This window comes from Schistocerca americana, chromosome 6, assembly GCF_021461395.2.
Source record: "Schistocerca americana isolate TAMUIC-IGC-003095 chromosome 6, iqSchAmer2.1, whole genome shotgun sequence".
Lineage (NCBI taxonomy): Eukaryota > Metazoa > Arthropoda > Insecta > Orthoptera > Acrididae > Schistocerca > Schistocerca americana.
Genome location: NC_060124.1, coordinates 476,467,954 through 476,490,300, shown reverse-complemented (window position 1 = coordinate 476,490,300; position 22,347 = coordinate 476,467,954). Strand labels below are relative to the sequence as shown.

Here is a 22,347-nt window from a genome sequence, read left to right as displayed (position 1 = left end):
CCAGCAGCGACTGCCTGGAACAACAAACACCATGAAGAAGATTTCAATAGCCACGCAGGTGAGGTGAACTTCAGCTTGGTCCCAGAGCTGATCTGGGGCTAACTCACCATAATCATTCGTTTCTGTAGTTCCAAATGGTTCAAATGGCTCTAAGCACTATGGAACTTAGCATCTGAGGTGATCAGTCCCCTAGAACTTAGAACTACTTAAACCTAACTAATGTAAGGACATCACTCACATCCATGCCCGAGCCAGGATTCGAACCTGCGATGGTAGACTGCAGTTCCATCTTATATAAACGGAATAAGACTGCAACTGGTCAAAGACTTGAAGAAATTTAATACCGATGTCTTAATTTTAGTAATTATTTTTCTGGTCTACCAGTTCCGTTGCTTCATTGCTACTATCTATGAGCAACTCAAGCTTAAAACAGACATAAAGTCTGATATGCAACATCAGTTGTCATTATTTAAAATACATGTACCACAAATATGTACTCGTAAAACATATAGGAAAAGCAGATGCATCTCAGGTTAGCATATTGATATCTTTGATCTCTTTTCTTGAATTTTTTACTAATACATATGTACGGTTAATTTATTTAGATAATGCCAACTGAGATTGAATAACAGGTCTGTTGATTATTGAATAACAGGTCTGTTGTCTACTTCAGGCATGATTTGGTCAATTTATACAAGGTTTTCTTGTACTTTTTACTAATGTATATGGTTAATTTATTTTAAATAATGACAAGTGATATTGAATATCAAATTTGTTATCTATTTTAGGCATGATTTTATCGATTTATACAAGGACTTGAAGATGGTGCCATTGACGCACCGAAACTGGTAGTCAAATAAAATAATTAATAAAATTACTGCTGTCGGTATTTATTTTCTTCAAAGAATCATCGGTGGCCGCCACTGTAACTCTAAAACATAAAACACTGCACGGCTGTTGGAAATATCGGGCAAGTGCATGGTGAAAACTGGCTGAAGATATCAGTTTTACTATCGAAAATCAAAGAAGCTGCAGTTGTGGAACTGTATGCGCACGACTTTTCTTCGTATTTTTTTATAACTCCACTGATGAAATGTTTACAGCTCTGATAAATTTCTGACCAGTTATATTCCTTTATTAAGGACTGCAAAACAAGACGACTGACACTTCTTGTTTCGGCTGCAGTGGAATTATAATTTCTTCCTATCTTTCACCAATTCCTTCATTACTGCTACATCCATCATTCATAATAAATTGTGCTTCATATACTGATCATTATTCTCCTGAACTACTTTTCCGTTGTACTAGCTGGCCTTTATGACCGAGCGGTTCTAGGCGCTTCAGTCCGGAATCGCGCTGCTGCTACGGTCGCAGGTTCGTATCCTGCCTCGGGCATGGATGTGTGTGGTGTCCTTAGGTTAGTTAGGTTTAAGTAGTTCTAAGTCTATGGGACTGATCACCTCAGATGTTAAGTCCCATAGTGCTTAGAGCCAGTTAAACCATTTTGTTGTAACTCTCTATCAATTGTTAGATTTACTATTGCACAGTGGCTTAGGTGTTATTTCCGTTAGTTTTCATAAATTACTCCATTCCAAGTATAGGGTTTCAGAATCATTTTCATTTATAGGCTGATAATAAATTTATTGCTGGAATACATGTAGGCCTTTTACCTAGAAACTAAACCAGACAGTAATTTTCTATTGTTGTTAATACTGATATTGCATAGTTTTGTTTGGACGTTATTTTTAAAAATGGCAGCTAATTCTGCATGACAATTTATAGGAATCCGGCCTTCGTCTAAGTCATGCATCCGTACCTGACTTTTCCACTGCTAATTATGGATTAATTATCAAAGGCTATAAAGAAAAGTCGTTGAAGCTTTCAAAATCTTGAAGAATCATTACAAATTCCATGCAGATAACGGCTACAGGCTTCTGTATTCGCGGCTACCCGCTATCACGTAGGTAAACACCACGCCTGGGCGAGCTAAGAATATAAACAGCAGCCAAGAAAGGCGTCACAACAACAATAATACTTTGGATTCCCCATCTATATTTCCTTTTCAGTATTTACGAAAGACGACGGCCCATCAATAACAGCTAGATTTCTCCCTTGTAACTGCACTTCTCGGAAACAGCACGGGAAAACTGCTTCTTATAAGATACGCTTTCGACATTGTTCAGGCATCCAAGGACACCACGGCAACCATGAGGAAGATCCCTGCTAAGGAATCGAAAGGTCGAAGAGTGAAGAAATCTGAAGGGGAATACGACACATCCTAACTACTCAGAAGATTTTGTCATCACCTATAAACACACACACAGTTCGTGTATTTAAGCTTAAGAAAAGCTCGGCACATGTAGTTCCCATCGCTGCTCCAGTTCCATTACTGTTAACAGGTATTGGCAATGTTGTTAAAGACTTCAGTAACATACTAGCTTTCTGCTGATCAATGTCCCTTTTGATACAACCTTCATATATCTTTTATTCTGTGTCTAAGATTCTATAAGGCTCTCCCAAGCTCTTGTCTAGGGGATTTTAAATTTCTATCCATTCTCAAGTATTTCTAGTATTGCTTTGTCCAATGCAATTTGAAAATCATATCCTAGCTCTTTCTTTCATCGACGACAAATCGCACGATTAAGTATTATCCGAAAATTGAATTCAGCCAGCAGTAAACGCAGGATTATTTCCGTGCATTGTAGGTACGCATCAGGCACCAAAATTTTCTTCTGCTACATGTCTCTCATTATCCATTCCTCATACTGTAATATTGTGTCAGACCATGTCGAGGTAAGCAGTATCAGTCTAGAAGGAAGCATTCGTATCCTGTTTCGCTCTTAAGACGTCAATCTTTTCGTCCGAATTTTTGTGTTCATCCTACATTTATATCTTTACTACTTCATTTCGCCTTAGTACTTTGTAGTAATTACGAAATTTATTCCTTTATTACTCTCATTTTATCTATGTATATGTCCGTAGTTTGTGCGTACTGAAGTCCAGCTAAATGCAATGAAACTTATATATTTCGCGTATTACTTATTATGTACGTTCCTTAAATTCTTATAGAAACATTATGTCGTCTGCGGTTATTTATACTGCTGATTTATCCCGGCAGCGGCTCGCAAAGTCACAAGCTTAACAACAGTTTCGATGCACGCAACCCTGTAATAAACTAAAATATCGCTTATATTCGCATTTACCAACGAGTTGTCGCAGCGGTTACGAATCTTTACTTGCATCAGTTACGGAGGGTGGTACTAATTTATTATTCTGAGAAATGTTTACGTTTTCCTCCTCTTACAAATGTTATTTCCTACGTATCCCTTCCTTGTGTCCCTCTTGAAAAGTCATTGCATCACCGGCTCTTAATGTGTCTCCTAACTTTGATATTTACCATTTTTTTTCTTTTTTTGAGTCATCAGTCTTCTGACTGGTTTGATGCGGACCTCCATGAATTCCTCTGCTGTGCCAACCACTTCATCTCAGAGTGGTAACTACATTCTACGTCCTCAATTATTTTCTGGATGTATTCTAATCGCTGTATTCCACTACAGTTTTTACCCTCTACAGCTCCCTCTAGTACCTTCGAAGTTATTCCCCTGATGCCTCAAAGATGTCCTGTCATCCTCTCCCTCCTGCTTCTGTTTTCCACATACGTATTTCTTTCATCGTCGATTCTGGAGAGAATCTCGTCATTCCTTATCTTACCAGTCCACCTAACTTTCAGCATTCCTACGTAGCACCACATCTCAAATGTTTCGATCATCTTCCATTCCGGTTTCTCCACTGTCCATGATTCGCTACCATATAATTCGGCGCTCCAAACGTACATTCTCAAAATTTCATTGTTTAATATTATCAGACTCCTCTTGGCCAGAAATGCCGTTTTTGTCTGTGGTAGTCTGCTTCTTTGTCCTTCTTGCTCCGTCCATCAACATTAGTCGGCTGTAGTGCTGCTTTGATCAGGTGCGGATGGATGGCTCTGAGTACTATGGGACTTAACATCTGAGGTCATCAGTCCCCTATAACTAAGAACTACTTAAACCTAACTAACCTAAGGAAATCACACAGATCCATGTCCGAGGCAGGATTCGAACCTGCGACCGTAGCGTTCGCACGGTTCCAGACTGGAGCGTCTAGAACCGCTCGGCCACACCTGCCGGCAAAGTTCAATTTCTTTTAGGTGTGTTTTAAGTCATGTAATCTTCAGCCGTTTTTAAATTAAACTTGTTTGCTTTTTAAGTGTTAGATTTGTTTGTCCTTCAGCCAAGTTATAGAACTCACTTAGGTGAGGCCTTCTGTCTGCTAAATATTCTGTTTTGAGTCTGAATCTTAAGTTAATGACATTCAGCCGTTTTTAAATATGAGTATTTGTGGCCTTAAGGCATAAGATAGTGTGGCCTTTCAGCCGATAACTAAGTTCAAAAATTTGTGCTGTAATGTTTGGTCAAATAATAAAGTTGTATGTGTTCGAGTGTAACTGACACCTGCTCATTTTGGCCCCTTTCCACAATTCCAAGTACCTGTCCTGTCCTGCGGGTTCACCAGGGCGTTTCATTGCCTTAGAATATACCGATGGTAGTGGGTTAATTTCATTTATCAGACGCAGTCCTTACATTATGTTCAGTGTCTACTGTAGAATTCCGCGGCACGTGTCGATAGTCCTTTATATGTCTGTGTGGTGTAGTTTTCCACTCCGGCCGTCGTGGCCGAGCGGTTCTAGGTGCTTCAGTCCGGAACCGCGCGACCGCTACGGTCCCAGGTTCGAATCCTGCCTCGTGCATGGATGTGTGTGTTATCCTTAGATTAGTTAGGTTTAAGTAGTTCTAAGTCTAGGGGACTGATGACCTGAGATGGTAAGTCCCACAATGCCTAGAGCCGTTTGGACCATTAGTTACCGACGGTATTTACAATGGATAGGGGCTGTGACTGCCGTGTGCAGATGAAGACCGAGTTGGTGGCAGTTCGCTCTCAGCTCGCGCTGTGACGGCTTCGGTTAGACAGCCTGAGGCTGCAGTGGATGCGCATCTCTCTTTGTGGCCAGCCGTAGGGATCGAACAGACGTCCAACGAGATTCAAGAGTCCACTGACCGGCCCGCACCGGTGGCCAATCCAGTTACTTCTAGCACTGAGGTTGACCCTTCACCCATTGTCGAGAGGGAGGTCGCCTTGGGGTATAGCAGGCGGCGATAAACTTCCCACGGGTGCCGAACGTAAGGCCTCCCCGGTTAGTATGACAAACAGGCAACAGGATCCAGGTGCTGTATGTAGGTGATGTAGATGACACTGTCCCTTGACTTTTTCAGAGGAAACCTCTCAGCCTGCAAGATCTGTTCAGCCATAGAACGCGAGATTATTGGTTGTTGGGGGTTCTAGTGTTACGCACTTTATGGGGCCCTTAGAGAATATGGCTGCCTGGGAGGAGAAACAAAGCCTATGGGCACTCCGTGTGCACACTGGTCGGAGTCATTTCAGAGGTGGAAAGGGTCCTTCCGGAACCATGAAGAGGACAGGGTGCAGCCAACTGCAGGTTGTTGTGGCACACATCATTACCAGTGATGTGTCCCGCTTTGGATTGGGAGAGATTCTTTCTGGTTTCGCGTGGCTATCAAAAGCGGCAAAGGCTGCCAGTCTTGTTTAGAAGATGAAAGAAGAGCTCACCATTTGCAGCACAGTCGACCGGACCGATTGGGGAACCCTGGAACACAGCCGGGTGGAACACCTGAATCAGAGGCTCAGACTGTTCTGCGATCGTGTAGGCTGCAGGTTCCTCGACTTACGGCATTGTTTGGTGGGGTTTCGAATCAAGAGCCCATTAGACGCAGGAGGTGGCTGTGTGGCGTGGACTGGGCGGTTTTTTAGGTTAGAAGGTCGCAGGGAAAAACAAAAAGGACTTCAGTCTCGGAGAGCTCAAGTCGAACACAGGAAGAATGTAGGTCTGTGAACCATCGTTATAACAGTTGTGAACTGTCATAGCTGTGTTGGGAAAGTATCAGAGGTTCAAGCGCTAATAGAAAGCAATGATACTCCTATTGTGTGTGGTTTGAGGTTTTCGGGCGCTAAACAGCGTGGTCATCAGCGCCCAGATACTCCTATTGTTATAGACACTGATAGCTGGCTACAGCCGGAGATAAGTTCAGCCGAAATTTCTGCGAAGAACCTAACGGTGTTCAGAAAGGATAAGCTAAACACAGTTGGCGGGCGCGTGTTTGCTGCTGTTAGAAGTAGTTTATCTTGTATAGAAATCGAAAAAAGTAATTCGTGTAAGTTAATATGGGTAGAGGTCATTCTTGGTGATCGGAATAAAATAATAATTGGATCCTTTTTCCAAACTCCCAGCTCAGATGACACAATTGCTGAAAGGTTCAAAGAAAACTTGAGCTTGATTTCAAACACGTGCCCCACTCACACAATAATAGTTGCTGGTGACTTCAATTTACCCTCGATATTTTGGCAAAAATACGTGTTTAAATCCGGAGATACCCATATAACGTCATCCGAAATTGTGCCAAACACATTCTCTGAAAATTATTTCGAGCACTTAGTTCAAGTGCCCAATAGAATACTAAACGGTTATGAAAACACACTCAACCTTTTAACAACAAGTAATCCTGAGCTAATAACGGGCATCAAAACGGATACAGTGATTAGTGAACTCAGGGTTTTCGTAGCGAGACTGTATAATGTAACTCCAAAATCCTCCAAAAATAAACGAAAAGTATACCTATTCACTCTTCAAAAAAGCAGATAAAAATTCGCTTGTCTACTTTTTGGGAGAGAATCTGCATTCCTTCCCAGTTAACAAAGTAAGTGTACATCAGATGTGGCTTGAACTCAAAGAAATAGTATACAGGGCTACTTAGATATTTATACCGAATAAATTATCAATCGACAGAGATGATCCCCCTCGGTACACAAAACCGGTCAGAACATTGTTGCAGAAACAACTAAAAAAGCATACTAAATTCAAATGAACGCAAAATCCCCAAGATTAGCGATCTTTTACAGAAGCTCGATATTCAGCGCGGACTTCAGTGCGAGATGCTTTAACAGTTGTTCCGAAACCTGGCAGCACTTCCAGAGAGACACTGGTCGTATGAGAAGTATCCAAGCGGCAAGACACAACCAGTGCCTTCCCTGCACGATAGCAACGAAAATACTGTCGATGACAGTACTGATAAAGCAGAGTTGTTAAATATAGCCTTCCGAAAAAAAATGTAAATATTGCAGAATTCTAATCAAGAGCGGCACCCAACATTAGTAACCTAGAAGTATATATCCTCAGAGCAGTGAAGCAACTTAAATTGCTTAATAAAAGCAAGTTTCGCGGTCCAGATTGTAGTAAATTAGGTTCCTTTCGGAGTATACTGATGCAATAGCTCGACACTTAACAATCTCCTAAACCGCTCGCTCGACGAAAGATCCGTACCCAAAGACTGGAAAGTTGCACAGGTCACCACTATTCAAGAAACGTAGTAGGAGTAATCCACTTAATTACAGGCTCATTTCATTAACATCGATATGCAGCAGAATCTTGGAACATATACCGTGCTCGAACATTATGTAAAACGATCTAGTGACACATAGTCAATACGGCTTTAGAAAACATCATTCTTGTGAAACCCAACCAGCCCTCTGCTGACACCAAGTGCTGAGTGCTATTGACAAGGGATTTCAAATTTATTCCGTATTTCTAGATTCGCAGAAGGCTTTTGACACTGTACAATCAGCTTGTAATCGAATTACGTGCTTTCGGAATATCGTCTCACTTACGCGACTGGATTCGTGATTTCCTGTCAGAGGGGTCACCGTTCGCAGTAACTGACAGAAAGACATCGATGTGAATAGAAGCGACGTCTGGCATTCCCCAAGGTTGTGTTTCAGGCCCTCTGCTGTTCCTTACCTATATAATCGATTTAGGAGGCTGTCTGAGAAGCCGTCTTAGGTTGTTTGCAGGTGATGCTGCCGTTTATCGTCTAGTAAAATCACAAGATAAAAAAAACAACTTCAAAACGATTTATGAAAGACATCTGAATGGTGCTAAAATTAGTATTGAACCTAAGAAATGAAAAATGTGAGGTCATCCACATGAGCGCTAAAAGGAATCCTTTAAACTTCCGTTACACGATAAATCCGTCAAATCTAAAGGCTGAAAATTCAACCAAATATTTAATAATTACAAAAACACATAGGAAATGTTGTGGGGAAGGCCAACTAAAGACCAGTTTAATGGCAGATCACGTAGAAGACGCAACAGATCTTCTCAAGAGACTACCTACACTACGCTTGACCGTACTCTTTTTTTGGAGTACTACTGCGCGGTGTGGGAAACTTTCCAGATAGAATTAAAGGAGTACATCGAGAAAGCGCGTTCTGTATTATCGAGGAATAAGGCAGGGAATCACAGACATGATATAGGATTTGTGATGAACACCATTAAAACAGTCATTTCCCGTTGTGGTGGGACCTTCTCGCGAAATTTCTATCACCAACTTTCTCTTCCGAATGCGAAAATTTTTGTTGACGCCGACCTATATCGGGAGAAACTATCATCGTAATACAATAAGGGAAATCAGAACTCGCACGGAAAGATATAGGTGTTCGTTTTTTCGAGCTGTTCGAGAGCGGAGTATTAGTAGACTATTAGTGGACGAATACGGACAAAGTTGTTTCAGTATTCATTGTAAAACATTCGGGTAGTAATCTTCTGGTGTCATGGATAGATAAACAAAACCAAATTAAAAATAATAATTGGGTTTCGAACACGGGGCGCAAAAGTGTGAATCTGCGGTTCTACCCACTGTGCTACAGCTTCGGTTAAGCCGTTTGTTCGCTCAAAGGCACAGAGTGCCCCGAAATCTTTGACCGTCGTTTTCTCCGAAACGGTCGAGTATCTACGGATGAGCTGAGACACGTGTTCGCTTATCGCGATCCCTTTCTATTGAGCGAAGTTTCTGGGAAACTGGTTTATGGCGCCGGCCGTGTTCTCCTCGTGAGGTGACTTCCCAGAAGGACACCTTTCCATGCAACAAAATCTTAATCGTGATAGAGTGGTTTGAGGGGCAAGGTAGGGAACTCACGTTCATGTCTTCGCCGCCATAAGCTTCTCATCTGAACCAGATGTTCCAGATGGAACACATCTCTAACATTACAGGACACCAAGTTCGGTCTCATAAACCTTCGGCCCGTATTTTACGAGCACTGTGTGTGACCTGTACGTTGAAATTTGGTTGCACATACCTCATGAAACCTACCAAAGGCTTTCCATGACGCACAGAACCGCTGTTGTATTGCACTGGAAAGTGTAATGGAGCTTAACAGTGGTAGACTCTCACTAATTTGTAAAGAAAACTATACAGTCATTTCAATTAACACCGTATTTCAGTGAAACTGCTCGAAGGTATAAGTTTTTTGCCAGCTATATTTACAATGCAGACACAATGAACTTAACACTTTTGTTTGTAACATTATAGCAAGAAAATGTTATGTTAATTGAAAGACTTTGATTTAAAAATTGTCGCACATATTTTGTGCAGTCGTATGACTAGAATTATTAACTCTTATCATTATTATTTGCACTACTATTATCATCAGTATTAATATATGCTATTAAAATACTAAACCAAAAATAAGACGCTTTTGTTTAAAATGTATTCGATATTTTTGACATATAATTTCTTTGGAATATTTGAACTACTTGGCGGGATTAACTCTTACAGTCACGGTTTTGGAAATAATATTGTTTCAAGTTTAGGTGGATGGATTGCAGAAAATTGAAATAAAAGAAATCTGTGAGATCAAGAGTTCAGAAAATAGAGACAGAGTTTCAGTTAGCAAAAAACATTTACAACAAAAAGAGTCCTCTCGTGGAACTGCAAACTACGACACTACACAACAGTAATGAAACCCGAAGCTCTCTACCCATCTGAGGCACTAAACCTTCAACACAGAACACTAAAAGAGGAATTAGAAGTGAAAGAACGTAAAATAATGGAGAAAATCCTAGGGCCAAGGACTAAAGATGGTTTGCATTATCCAAAACCCAATGCAGAAATATATAAAAATATCTCCAAAATGAAAGACACAATGCGCGAGAGAAGAATCCAATTCATGGGGCATTTAGAAAGAATGGACTCAAACAGGTTAACGCACAAAATTCATACATTTTTAAAGAACAATACTGCAAGACCGAACTGGTACAAACAGACGGAAAAAGACCTGAGAGAATTAGGGTCTCCAAACATACATGATGGAAATGAAATCAGAAAAATCACAAACACACGGGGTTTTGAGGAAGAAGAGAGAAAAACGAACCGACATACGTGGTCAACGCAACGAAAGCTAGCCCATTCGTTATTTATGAACGAATACTGGGCGAAAAGGGAGGCCAACAAATGTTGATTACGCGTGGTCCTAAGTGATCCATCCACGAAGAAGAAGAAGAAGAAGAAAGTGAAAAAAAGGCTGTGTTGCATTTCATTCAATAGTTTCTGTAAAACAAAATTGGAACTCTAAAACCTCTTCAGGAAGCAGGAGAATACCAATAGACTTACCGTGCCAATAACAGTGAAATCGGTATGCATGCGACAGCAAGGGTCCATATACGTTCCAGGACTCCGAGCATAAAAATGGGATTTTCCGGCGCTCATATGTCGGGCTCTACTGGTGATAAAAAGGTAAGGTCAAGTGTTTTGGATAGTCGTTGGGCTAGGGACCATTTCTATTCCCAACAGAAGAATTTCCTTAGTGTCACTAGCCTACAGTACAGGATCAAAGCATGAATATTACACACTTCCTTTTGCTTCGACAAATGGAGCATATCGGTTGGTTCGTTTTGCATTCGATGAGGTCTACGATGGGCTTGAAAGGACTTACGGCAGCATTCCTAGTTCATCGGCGGTTCCTCGAAAACCCCACATAATGGGTTCTTTTACTATATTTTCTCCGTCGCCAGCCGACCAAAACCCAGCCGAGGGTTCCTAGACGGATATTGATAGAAAATTGTTGAAATTTTTACAATACAATGCTAAGATACAGATCTCAAACAAGTTTGAAAATTTTTTTGACATCTTTATGCGTTTCCAAATTACACTTCTACACGTAAAATCCCGTATCAGGCGAAATGTAAATAGTGAATAAACGCAGTTAATTGATCAAAATTTAACAGTATACTCTGTAGGCATATATTTAGAAGAGCCATCTCGTTATTTTCAAACACATTTATTCGTTGTTGAGAAAACCCTAAACACTTGTTTTTTTGTGCCAAAACCCAACTGTGGATTCCGAGACAGTTATGCACAAAAAGTGGCTGTAGTATTTCCATGTATTCATAAGATCCTATGTCGAGCAGCCTTGAAACTTTTCTTCATACCTTTATCCTTTCCCGAGATACAGAGGTTCAGTTACTCTACTTGTACACGTAAAATACGGTGTGAGGGGAAAACGTAATTTATAAAGTGATGTAGTACGGAGAAACATCCTGCAAAGTGTCTCCGTTATCATCGAGGAACCCTACCTTTTAGTACTGAAGAACATGCAAACTTTTTTACCCGTAAATTCCAGTCTGATGTGAAAAATATATTTTGCGTTATTTCAGTTTTACAGTCCGCCCCCGGTAGCTAAGTGGTCAGCGCGACAGAATCCTAAGAGCCCGGGTTCGTTTCCCGGCTGGGTCGGAGATTTTCTCCACTCAGGGACTGGGTGTTGTGTTGTTCTAATTATCATTATTTCATCCCCATCTTCGCGCCAGTCGCCGTAGTGGCGTCAAATCGAAAGACTTGCACCTGGTGAACGGTCTATCCGACGGGAGGCCCTAGTCGCACGACATTCATTTTAGTTTTACACAAGCAACTATTTAAATTTTGCTGACGATCACAATTCTTTTCATATGAGTTACATGCCCTGCTGCAGCAGGGGAAAACGTGTATCAGAGGCAAAATGCACTTATCAGAACAGAAAAAATATAAATATGTTACTGTTTATTTTAAAAGACTAAAAAGTTGGGCACCAGCTGCCTCATTCTGCTTTCCTAACCACTTTAAAACTTTTCCTAAAAACTTTAGCAAGCAAACACATTCGCGCTTTTTTATACTGCGAAGAAGACTTTGGTAGTGGGAAACAGATGGAGAAGTAATAAGTACTGGAAGACAGCAGACAGTGGTTGTGTTATAGAATGAGCGAGGGAGACAATGGCAGTGTGAAAAAAACAAAAACAAAAAAAAAAAAAACGGAGGGGTGCAGTGGCAGTGGACAGTGACCGAGATGTGTTAGGAAAAGAGTGAATGAGGCAGTGGCAGCGAGGGATGAAAAAAGATAAAGAGAGGAAGTGGAAGTGGGTGAGAACCAGTGATGAAGAGAGACAGAGTATATGGCAACGACAATGAGGGAGATAGAGATAGTGACAGTGAGAAGAGCCAGCAGCAGAAGGAAGGAATGAGATGTTAGCGGTAAGAGAGAGCAAGAAGGACAAAGTTACAGTGAGGGGAGACAAGAGTAGTAGGACAGAACGAAGCAAGAGAGACACAAAGAGATTACGACAGTGAGTTGGGCTGACTTAGTGGGGGAGGACAACTGGAAGTGGATGAGTATGAGCGACTTACAGCGATGTGAGTGTGTTACAGTTAAGGTAGCTTGTGGGAGTTTGAAATGAGTTGTACTTAAAAAAAACGCGAATGAGTTAGCATGTAAAATTTTTGGGAAAACTGTTGAAGGTGCAGAGTTTGGTAGAATGAGATATCTGGTACTCCACTGTTCAGTCAGAGCCTTGTAAAATAATATTAGCATTATTTCACTGGTAGAATAAATAATGGATACCGAACAGAAGATAAGTAAAAGAAAAATGATTTCTTTCAAAATAATTTAAAAATATTAAGGAGAAGTTTACTATCTGTTGGTTCAAAAAACCGATTTTTTAAAATTGCATTTTTGGATCCATAGAAGTATTTAGAATCCACCCCTGAAACTGTTTTTCCGAATACGGAACGGAAATGTTTGTTATTCACGGGTGAACCAAAAAATGCATCTGCATGAAATTGGCCTTTTTCACGCACCGGTTTTGTTTTTCTTTCGGAGGATGAGTTATTGTACCGGTGCTCTGGAGGAAACACACAAAATTCAAATGAAAGTTTCAACGCGTGTGATTGAAAGTTGGCCCCCAAGTATTTGTATTCTGATGCGAAAACTGTGGACATTGCGACTTTCCTGGCAGTGAGCAGCTTCAACGAAGGGTATTCAGCAGTTCTGAAGACCATGACAATGATGGACGTCACCCTGGGACTCTACTCGACGCAGTTCACCAAGCATTCGGACGACCAGCGGATTCAAGCGGCTGTACGAGCGGCTCTGGAGCAGCGCAGGGTGGCCCTGGTCGAGCAGAACGCCCTTTATGAGGAAGAGGAAGGACTAGTTTATGGACCCGGAATAGCAGACTGAACGTACGTTACATAATATTGCATTTATATGTAGTCATAACTTCAAACGCGTCTTTCTCGAAATGTTTTTTTCATCGCGCGGTATGGTAACTTCAAATCTACTCAACCGATTTGCATGATTCTTGCTTTCCGATGAAGCTATGTAAATTTCCTAGGATTTGTACCGCTTTCATTCCGATCAACTATAAATATTTTTATTTGGCCGACGAAGTCGAAAAATCGATGAAAAAAATTATATTTTTTTCAAATGTTCGCCATTTTGTTTCCTATGGTCCAAATAACTTAAGCGAGGTACAAAGCCTAAAGAATCTTATATACTTAGCTAACGTCAACTCAATATTGATTTCAGACGAGCCGGCTGACCTGTGACATACCGCGCGTGGAGGCCTACATTGAAATATTGTTTCGTTCCGACGGCTCTTTCGCCTTTACTCTTCGACATTTCCAGTCGAAAAAATTCCAGTTTGTAGAGGAAATATCAATAAACATTTTGACCAAATTTTACATTGGTATCTATAACACATTCCGAGAAACAAATTCTCAAAAAACATGCTTTTTTCGGGCCAAAGATAGTAAACCTCCTGTTCCAACTCTACCATTTATATTTCTTTCACAAGGCACCATTGCTATTTGCTGTTATTACAGTTATGTAGAGTATTTCGGCATAGTACTTACATTAAGAGAAAATTAGACTAAACACGCTGCTAAGGAGGTGGTCATTCTTGTCTCATCAGTGAATGTTACAAAACCAGACAAGTCAATGTTGCAGACTGTTGCACCTGCAACTAGTGGAGAGGATCTCCCCAGGTAGAGTATGTTTGTATGGCTACGGATACCGATTCAATTATGGTTGCACCTACTATGTATCGTTGAGGTACAGGAGATATTCCGCCACTGCAGTGTCTTAGTCGTGGCGGAAATACTTACACAGAGCTTTGTGTAGATCGTTCAGAAAAGCGATGATATCCTGCGTGACTGCCAGACACTCTCGTAGTTATGGGCCAGCTGTTACGCAAAGTGGTTTGTTTTGCAGTGCTCGTGGTACCTGATGGTACCTGCTGATGCCTGCAGCAGGCTAGAGCAACAGTGCGGTTTAGGGTATGCGCGGGAAGGAGCCGCTGCCCGTCGTCACCTGGCGACCGTCCCACAGTGGCGCGCCGCTGCAAAATATGGATAACAAGCTCTCCCCGCCGCGGCATCTGAGTGAATTTGCATGTTAACACTGTTTACCGAGGCGGCCGCCCCAACCCCAGCGCCAGACCGCCACACAGCTCGCTCGGTAGCCGGGGGCGGAAACTCAAACTCCGCCCGCAGAACTGGTCTGGAGCGCCGCGGCGCGCTGCCTGCTGCCACTGCTGCTGCCACTGCTGCTGCTCTGTTGCTACTGGATGCGAACCCCGCTCTGTGCAGTGGCGAATCGCAAGCGCAGCTAACAGTGCGCACGGGTTTGAAAAGTCTTACTGAATGTTCTGACTCTGCCTTCTTCATCTACACTACTGGCCATTAAAATTGCTACACCACGAAGACGACGTGCTACGGACGCGGAATTTAACCGACAAGAAGAAGATGCTGTGATATGCAAATGATTAGCTTTTCAGAGCATTCACACAAGGTTGGCGCCGGTGGCGACACGTACAATGTGCTGACATGAGGAAAGTTTCCAACCGATTTCTCATACACTAACAGCAGTTGACCGGCGGTGCCTGGTGAAACGTTGTTGTGATGCCTCGTGTAAGAAGGAGAAATGCGTACCATCACGGATCGTGCAGCCACGTCTCGATCCCTGAGTCAGCAGATGGGGACGTTTGCAATACAACAGCCATCTGCACGAACAGTTCGACGACGTTCGCAGCAGCCGGCCGCGGTGGTCTAGCGGTTCTAGGCGCGCAGTCCGCAACCGCACGACTGCTACGGTCGCAGGTTCGAATCCTGCCTCGGGCAGGATGTCCTTAGGTTAGTTAGGTTTAACTAGTTCTAAGGGACTAATGACCTCAGCAGTTGAGTCCCATAGTGCTCAGAGCCATTTGAACCATTTGACGTTTGCAGCAACATAGACTGTCAGCTCGGAGACCATGGCTGCGGTTTCCCATGACGCTGCATCACAGACAGGAGCGCCTGATATGGTGTACTCAACGACGAACCTGGGCGCACGAATGGCAAAACGTAATTTTTTCGGATGAATCCAGGTTCTGTTTACAGCATCACGATGCATGTGATTTTGGCTGCATCGCGGTGAACGCACATTGGAAGCGTGTATTTGTCATCGCCATGCTGGCGTATCACACGGCGTGATGGTATGGGGCCGGCCGGAGTGGCCGTGCGGTTCTAGGCGCTACGGTCGCAGGTTCGAATCCTGCCTCGGGCATGGATGTGTGTGATGTCCTTAGGTTAGTACGGTTTAATTGGTTCTAAGTTCTAGGCGACTGACGACCTCAGAAGTTAAGTCGCATAGTGCTCAGAGCCATTTTGATGGTATGGGGTGCCATTTGTTACACGTCTCGGTCACCTCTTGTTCGCATTGACGGCACTTTGAACAGTGGACGTTACAGTAAACTCTTCCGGGCTAAGTTGCCGTGGTCGATCTGTAGAACTTCTTCTCCCTGACGTTTCGTTCTCAACTACGCAGAACATCTTCCGAGGTGAGTCGACGACTGGCCAGTCGTCGACTCACCTCGGAAGATGTTCTCCGTAGTTGAGAACGAAACGTCAGGGAGAAGAAGTTCTACAGATCGACCACGGCAACTTAGCCCGGAAGAGTTTACTGATAAAGACGCCGGCCGTGAAAGCCTACATGGAATGAGTGGGCGTTACATTTCAGATGTGTTGCGACCCGTGGCTCTACCCTACATTTGATCCCTGCGAAACCGTAAATTTCAGCAGGATAATGCACGACCGCATGTTGCAGGTCCTGTACGGGCATTTCTGGATACAGAAAATGTTCGACTGCTGCCCTGACCAGCAGATTCTCCAGATCTCTCACCAACTGAAAACGTCTGGTCAATGGTGGCCGAGCAACTGGCTCGTCACACTACGCCAGTCGCTACTCGTGATGAACTGTGGTATCGTGTTGAAGCTGCATGGGCAGCTGTACCTGTACACGCCATCCAGGTTCTGTTTGACTCAATGGCCAGGCGTATCATGGCCATTATTACGGCCAGAGGTTGTTGTTCTGGGTACTGATTTCTCAGGATCTATGCACTCAAATTGCGTGAAAATGTCATCACATGTCAGTTGCAGTATAATATATTTGTCCAATGTTGATCATCTGCATTTCTTTTTGGTGTAGCAATTTTAATGGCCAGTAGTGTATGAAACGTGTGCTGTCTTATATTGATGAACCCTGGGGCATGGTTAACGGCTACTGTCTCCCCTATGCAGGGTGCTTCAGAAGTGGTAGCAAAGAATTCTCACATAGAAATTACAGGCCATACGTAGCTCAAAATCTCCAATAAACATGGTTCCGCAAATCAACCGTCGCCGAGGGGTCGCATTAGTTAGAGTTAGGAGCCAACTCTAAACGCCCCTGGATACCGCTGTATTTACGTTGACATCTCAAGGTTTGGGATCGATTATGTGTTTGTTTCTACATGCACAACTACTTCTCTTCTCCCCCCCCCCCCCCGCCCCCGCCCTCCACCTCCTCCGTGCAATGTGTCGTACCGGCCTCACAGTCAGTTAGGAACGTGAAGGCACCATGGACAGACCAATGAAAGTGCACTGACATTCACTTCATGGATGGCAAAGCTAATGAAAGTGCCCTTGAGGCTGCACGATTGTATGAAGAAGCTTTCCTCTCCACATGCAGCCCGACAGGCGTACGTTTGGCCGGTTTCATCAACGACTGAGAGAAACCAGGTGTTTTGGACATCATGTACGAGAAGGTCGACCCAGATCCATAACACCCAATATTGAGAAAATGGTGTTGCTCGTTGTTCACGAACAGCGGAGCACTTCAACAAGGAGGATTGGTACCCAAGAGCGTGTCTTGAGTCATAGCAGTGTGCGGCGGATTTTGCATCAGCAAGTACTCTGTTCATATCATCTCTAGCGAGTGCAGGCCCTCAACAATACAGACTTTCCTACTAGACAGAATTTCCGCCAATGAGTGCAACAACAGTGTACCCCGAATCTCTTGTTGTAAACAGTAATCTGTTCGCAAAAAATGGTCCAGATGGCTCTGAGCACTATGGAACTTAACATCTGAGGTCATCAGTCCCCTAGAACTTAGAACTACTTAAACCTAACTAACCTAAGGACATCACACACATCCATTCTGTTCACATGTGGCGTTGGGTTTACCCGTGACGGTGTTTTTAACTACCATAACTGTCACATTTGGACCGATGTCAGTACTAATGAAACATAACCATCACATCAGCTGTGTTATTCGCTGAACGTCTGGGCAGGACTTCTCGGAGACCGCATAACTGCACCACATTTCCTATCACAGAGATTAACCGGACAGCACTATATGCGGTTTCTGTGGACTGTACTTACAGATGTACGTGATGATGTCCCACCGAACCAACGCCCGAATATGTGGTTCATGCATAACGATGCTCCAGCAAATTTTCATTTACGGGTGCACCGGTATCTAACTCGGACGAGCGGTCAACACTGGATAGGTAGCGGAGGGCCTGTGCCATGGTCTCCAAGCTCTCTGGATTTAAATCCTATGGATTTCTGTGTGTGGAGTCATGTCAAAAGTCTAGTCTACGCTACTTAGGTCAACTCTCTCGAGGAACTACGCTTGCAGATAGAAGCAGCCTTCCAGGATTTACAGAACTCCCTTTTGGCTGCCTAAGAGAATTCGCAACGCACTTCAGAGACGAATTCAATGTTGCATCAGACGCAGTATTTCGAGTACCTACTTTACCGTTTAAAGAAACCATATGTTCCTAAACAATGACGACCCGCAACAGAAAATGTGTTGTATCTCGACAGCGGTTGATTTGTGGATCCATGTTTACTGGAGCTTTTTAGATACTTTTGTCCTGTACTTTCCATGTGTGACTTATTGACCATCACTTCTTAAACCCTGTATTTAACGGGTAGATCAGGATGACACTCGATTTTGTAACAGATAGTCATGATATTTTTTTCGGTTTAGTATCTGAGAAAAATAGGGGTAAGCTATAGGGAGAGTCGGGTCGGATACAATACGTACAGAAGCCAAGAGGGATAAGAGTGGACGACCAAGAACGAAATGCTGGGATTAAAAAGGGTGTAAGACAGGGATGTAATCTTTCGCCCCTACTGTCCAATCTGTAGATCGAAGAAGCAGTGGCGGAAATAAAAGAAAGGTTCTGGAGTTGGATTAAAGCTCAGGGTGAAAGAATATCAATTATGCTATTCGCTGATGACACTGCTATCCTGACTGCAATGAAGAAGAATTACGTGATCTGCTGAACGGAATGAACAGTCTAATGAGTATAGAGAATGGGTTGAAAGTAAATCGAAGAAAGACGAAGGTAATGAGAATTAGTAGAACTGAAAACATCGAGAAACTTTAACATTAGGATAGATGGTCACGAAGTAAAAATGGTTCAAATGGCTCTGAGCACTATGGGACTTAAAATCTGGGGTCATCAGTCCCCTAGAACTTAGAACTACTTAAACCTAACTAACCTAAGGACATCACAACATCCATGCCCGAGGCAAGATTAGAATCTGCGACCGTAGCGGTCGCGAGGTTTCAGACTGAATCGGCCGGCGTGGTCACGAAGTAAATGAAATTAAGGCATTCTACTAGCAATGCAGCAAAATAGCCAATGACGAACGGAGCAAGGAGGACACCAAACGCACACTAGCACTGGCGAAATGGGCATTCCTGACCAAGAGAAGTCTACTAGTATCACAAACAGGCCTGAACCAGAGGAAGAAATTTTTGAAAATGTATGTTTGGAGTACAGTATTGTACGGCAGTGAAACACGGATTGTTGGAAAACCGTAACAGAAGAAATTCGAAGCATTTGAGATGTGGTGCTAGATACAAAGGTTGAAAATTAGATGGACTGATAAGGTAAGGAATGAGGAGGTTCTGCGCAGAACCAGAGAGGAAAGGAATATGTGGAAAACACTGACAAGGAGAACGGACAGGATGATAGGACATCTGTTAAGACATCAGGGCAAAAGCTGTAGAGGAAGACAAAGATTGGAATACGTCCAGTAAAGAACCGAGGGCGTAGGTTGTAAGTGCTACTTTGAGATGAAGAGGTTAGCACAGGAGAGGAATTCGTGGCGGGCCGCATCAGACCAGTCTCAAGACTGATGACTCAGAAAAAAAGTAACATTGCTGACCATTCCGTTCGTGACGAGACTGTAACACACGAACATCTTTGTAGGACTGTGCGTTATCTTTGGTCACTGGCGTCTCTTGGATTTCTTATTTACGTACAGTCGAACTGCTTAGGTGTGCACGCCAATAGCGTTTGCTGTGAAGCTGCCGATACTCAGTCCTGCATACGCCAGTCCATTTTGTTTCATTTTATCGACTGCACAAGCCACGTGGGAGCTCATTTTTTGGAAGGCTATTACAAGTGAAGTGACCACGAAATTTTAACATTTTATTAATAATTTTATAGCTTTTACATATTCCTGTGTAATAATTCTGACGGTGAAGGCTTGATAGAAACGTGTCAGTTTTTGTGATTTTAACACTGAGAATAAGAGAAATTCTTGAATGGAACGGGTATTCATAATAAGTACATTGTAGGCCGTTATTAAATAACGAAAGTAGATACAAGTTTGCCGTAATCTCAAACGTTACTACCGATTTTCTTTTCGAATATTTCAGTGATGGAAGTGGTGCAAGAGCTCAAAAATCTGTATGGTGCTGATTTTTGTAACTATCTGTTTCTGCATACAAAGACTCGGTCCGCATATAATTATTGTGCACACTATTTTCGCTGCTCTAAATGTGTGGCTACTTTAACCATTAAAATATGAGGATATCCCAGCAGAATACAGACTGGGAGATTTTTAGCGCACAGGGAAACACACGATGTGTCCCTGAGTTAGATATTTCGTTAAATTTGCTCCACTAGTGCAGACGTTCATGGAATCTCTATTTTCCGGCGGCTGGGGAGTGTTTTAGAACACCTTTAATTTTTTTTTATACTTCGTGAAGTTACATACGTTTGACGCCATTGACGTTATTTTCGAAGGCTCCTTCCAGTGCCATGTATAGAGAGCATATAGTTCCATGAAAAGAAAGAGAAAGTCAGAACAATATTTCGACAGGTGTAAACATTAAAATTACATGCGTGCGTCAGAACTTTCATCACATTATGTGTTACACAGTCTAACTCAGAGAAAACAAGACCTAGATATATTTTCTCGATCTGCATATATGTAGTGTGTGGCCTCTTTTAACTGTTGTGTGTAATGTAACACAATCGCACGGTTTGTTTGAGTGTTGCGTGCACTCCCTTGTCTGGCCCGCGTTCTTGCTGTTCTTAACTTATCGTCTTGTAATAGCAGTAGTGGCGTCCCGTTTCCTTCTTGTGTTTATGGCACCACTGAGTTTACTAGTATTGTTTGTCAGGGAGTGGCAGAAGCAGCGGTTATCGATAGGCAGTACTGAGGTACTATGTTTGGTGCGCCCGCTTGTATTTCTGGGTCGTCGTGTGTGTCAGGCAGTTCGGCTTCGGACGGAGCAGCGAGGAGGTCCACAGTGCGAGGGCAGGCCTGGACTGCTGGTGGCGTGCAGGCACTGTCGAATCAAAGGGCTGTGGCCGACGACCGAACACAGAACGTTTGAAGTGAAGTGAATGTTATCCAGTACTGAAACCTCCACTGCTGGAGATCTCACTGTTGTTTGCGTGTTGCTGCTCCCAGGGTCAGTGAGACCAACCGCAACAAGTGGAGTCTGTCAGGCTGGCGGAAGCTTTTAGCCGCCTTCTACTATTTGATATTAGTTTCAATTTGGTGTTATTATTGGCGAAGTGCAACCAGCAGTATCTTACTGCCTAGTGGCTAGTAACGCCCCAGATACCTGCTCTCGAGGATAGCATAATTTGTGGCAGGGTACTTTTCCTTGTCTTGCCTTTTGGTGTATTAAACACCAGACTCTGGAGATGCAGTGCTGTCTGTCACTTCACCCTCGCCTGAATTATTCCATTGTGTACTGGTTATCTGGCGTTAGGTGGATTTGTAAGAAGGCTGATCGGCGTTCAAACCGTCTCTAGTGTGAGTTGCCAGTTTCACCGTTTACATAGTTGTAGTGACCTTCCTTAGGTCGATCCTGGGAGAACTGCCTGTGGACCACTCCGTCTTACTTGGTGAAGTTGTCATAATTGTCTAAAATATACCCTAATGTTTTATTGCGTAACTGTTTCCCTCACTTGTAATTCAGGCCTTCAGCCGTTAATTGTTTGTAACATTGCTTGTGGCCTTCAGCCGACAAATAATTTTCAAATCTGTCTTAATAAGGCCTTCAACTGTTAATATAGCTTGTTACAGTTCTTGATTGTTTAAGAATAAAATATTTTTGTATTTTTAACGTGTAATCGCCGTCCTCACTTGTAATTCAGCCGTTGAGTATTCTGAAATTGCTTGTGGCCTACAGCCGACGAATAACTTTAAATTTTTTCTTAATCAGACCTTCAGCTGTTGATTGTGTGGAACATTGCTTGTGGTCTTCAGCCGACGAATAATTTGCAATTCTTTCTTAATAAGGCCTTCAGCAGCTACTATAGCTTGTTTAAGAAGAAAATATCTTAGTATTTCTTAGAGGTGTAACTGCCTTCCTCATTTGTAATTCAGGCCCTAATGAAACCCAAAACCCAATTAGGAAAGACCATCATGATGTAAAGTAGGGAAAAGTTATCCTGACAGGTACGACAACTTATAACACCAGAAAGACTTGATAAACACCAACATTAAGCATTACAGAGTGTGTTTTGGTAGAAAG

At 42.8% G+C, this 22,347-nt stretch overlaps 1 protein-coding gene across 1 annotated transcript in view; it reads right to left on the bottom strand.

The window, feature by feature from the left end:
* LOC124619532 overlaps positions 1-22,347 on the bottom strand; it is a 546,912-nt gene that overhangs the window by 137,408 nt on the left and 387,157 nt on the right. The window lies entirely within an intron of this gene.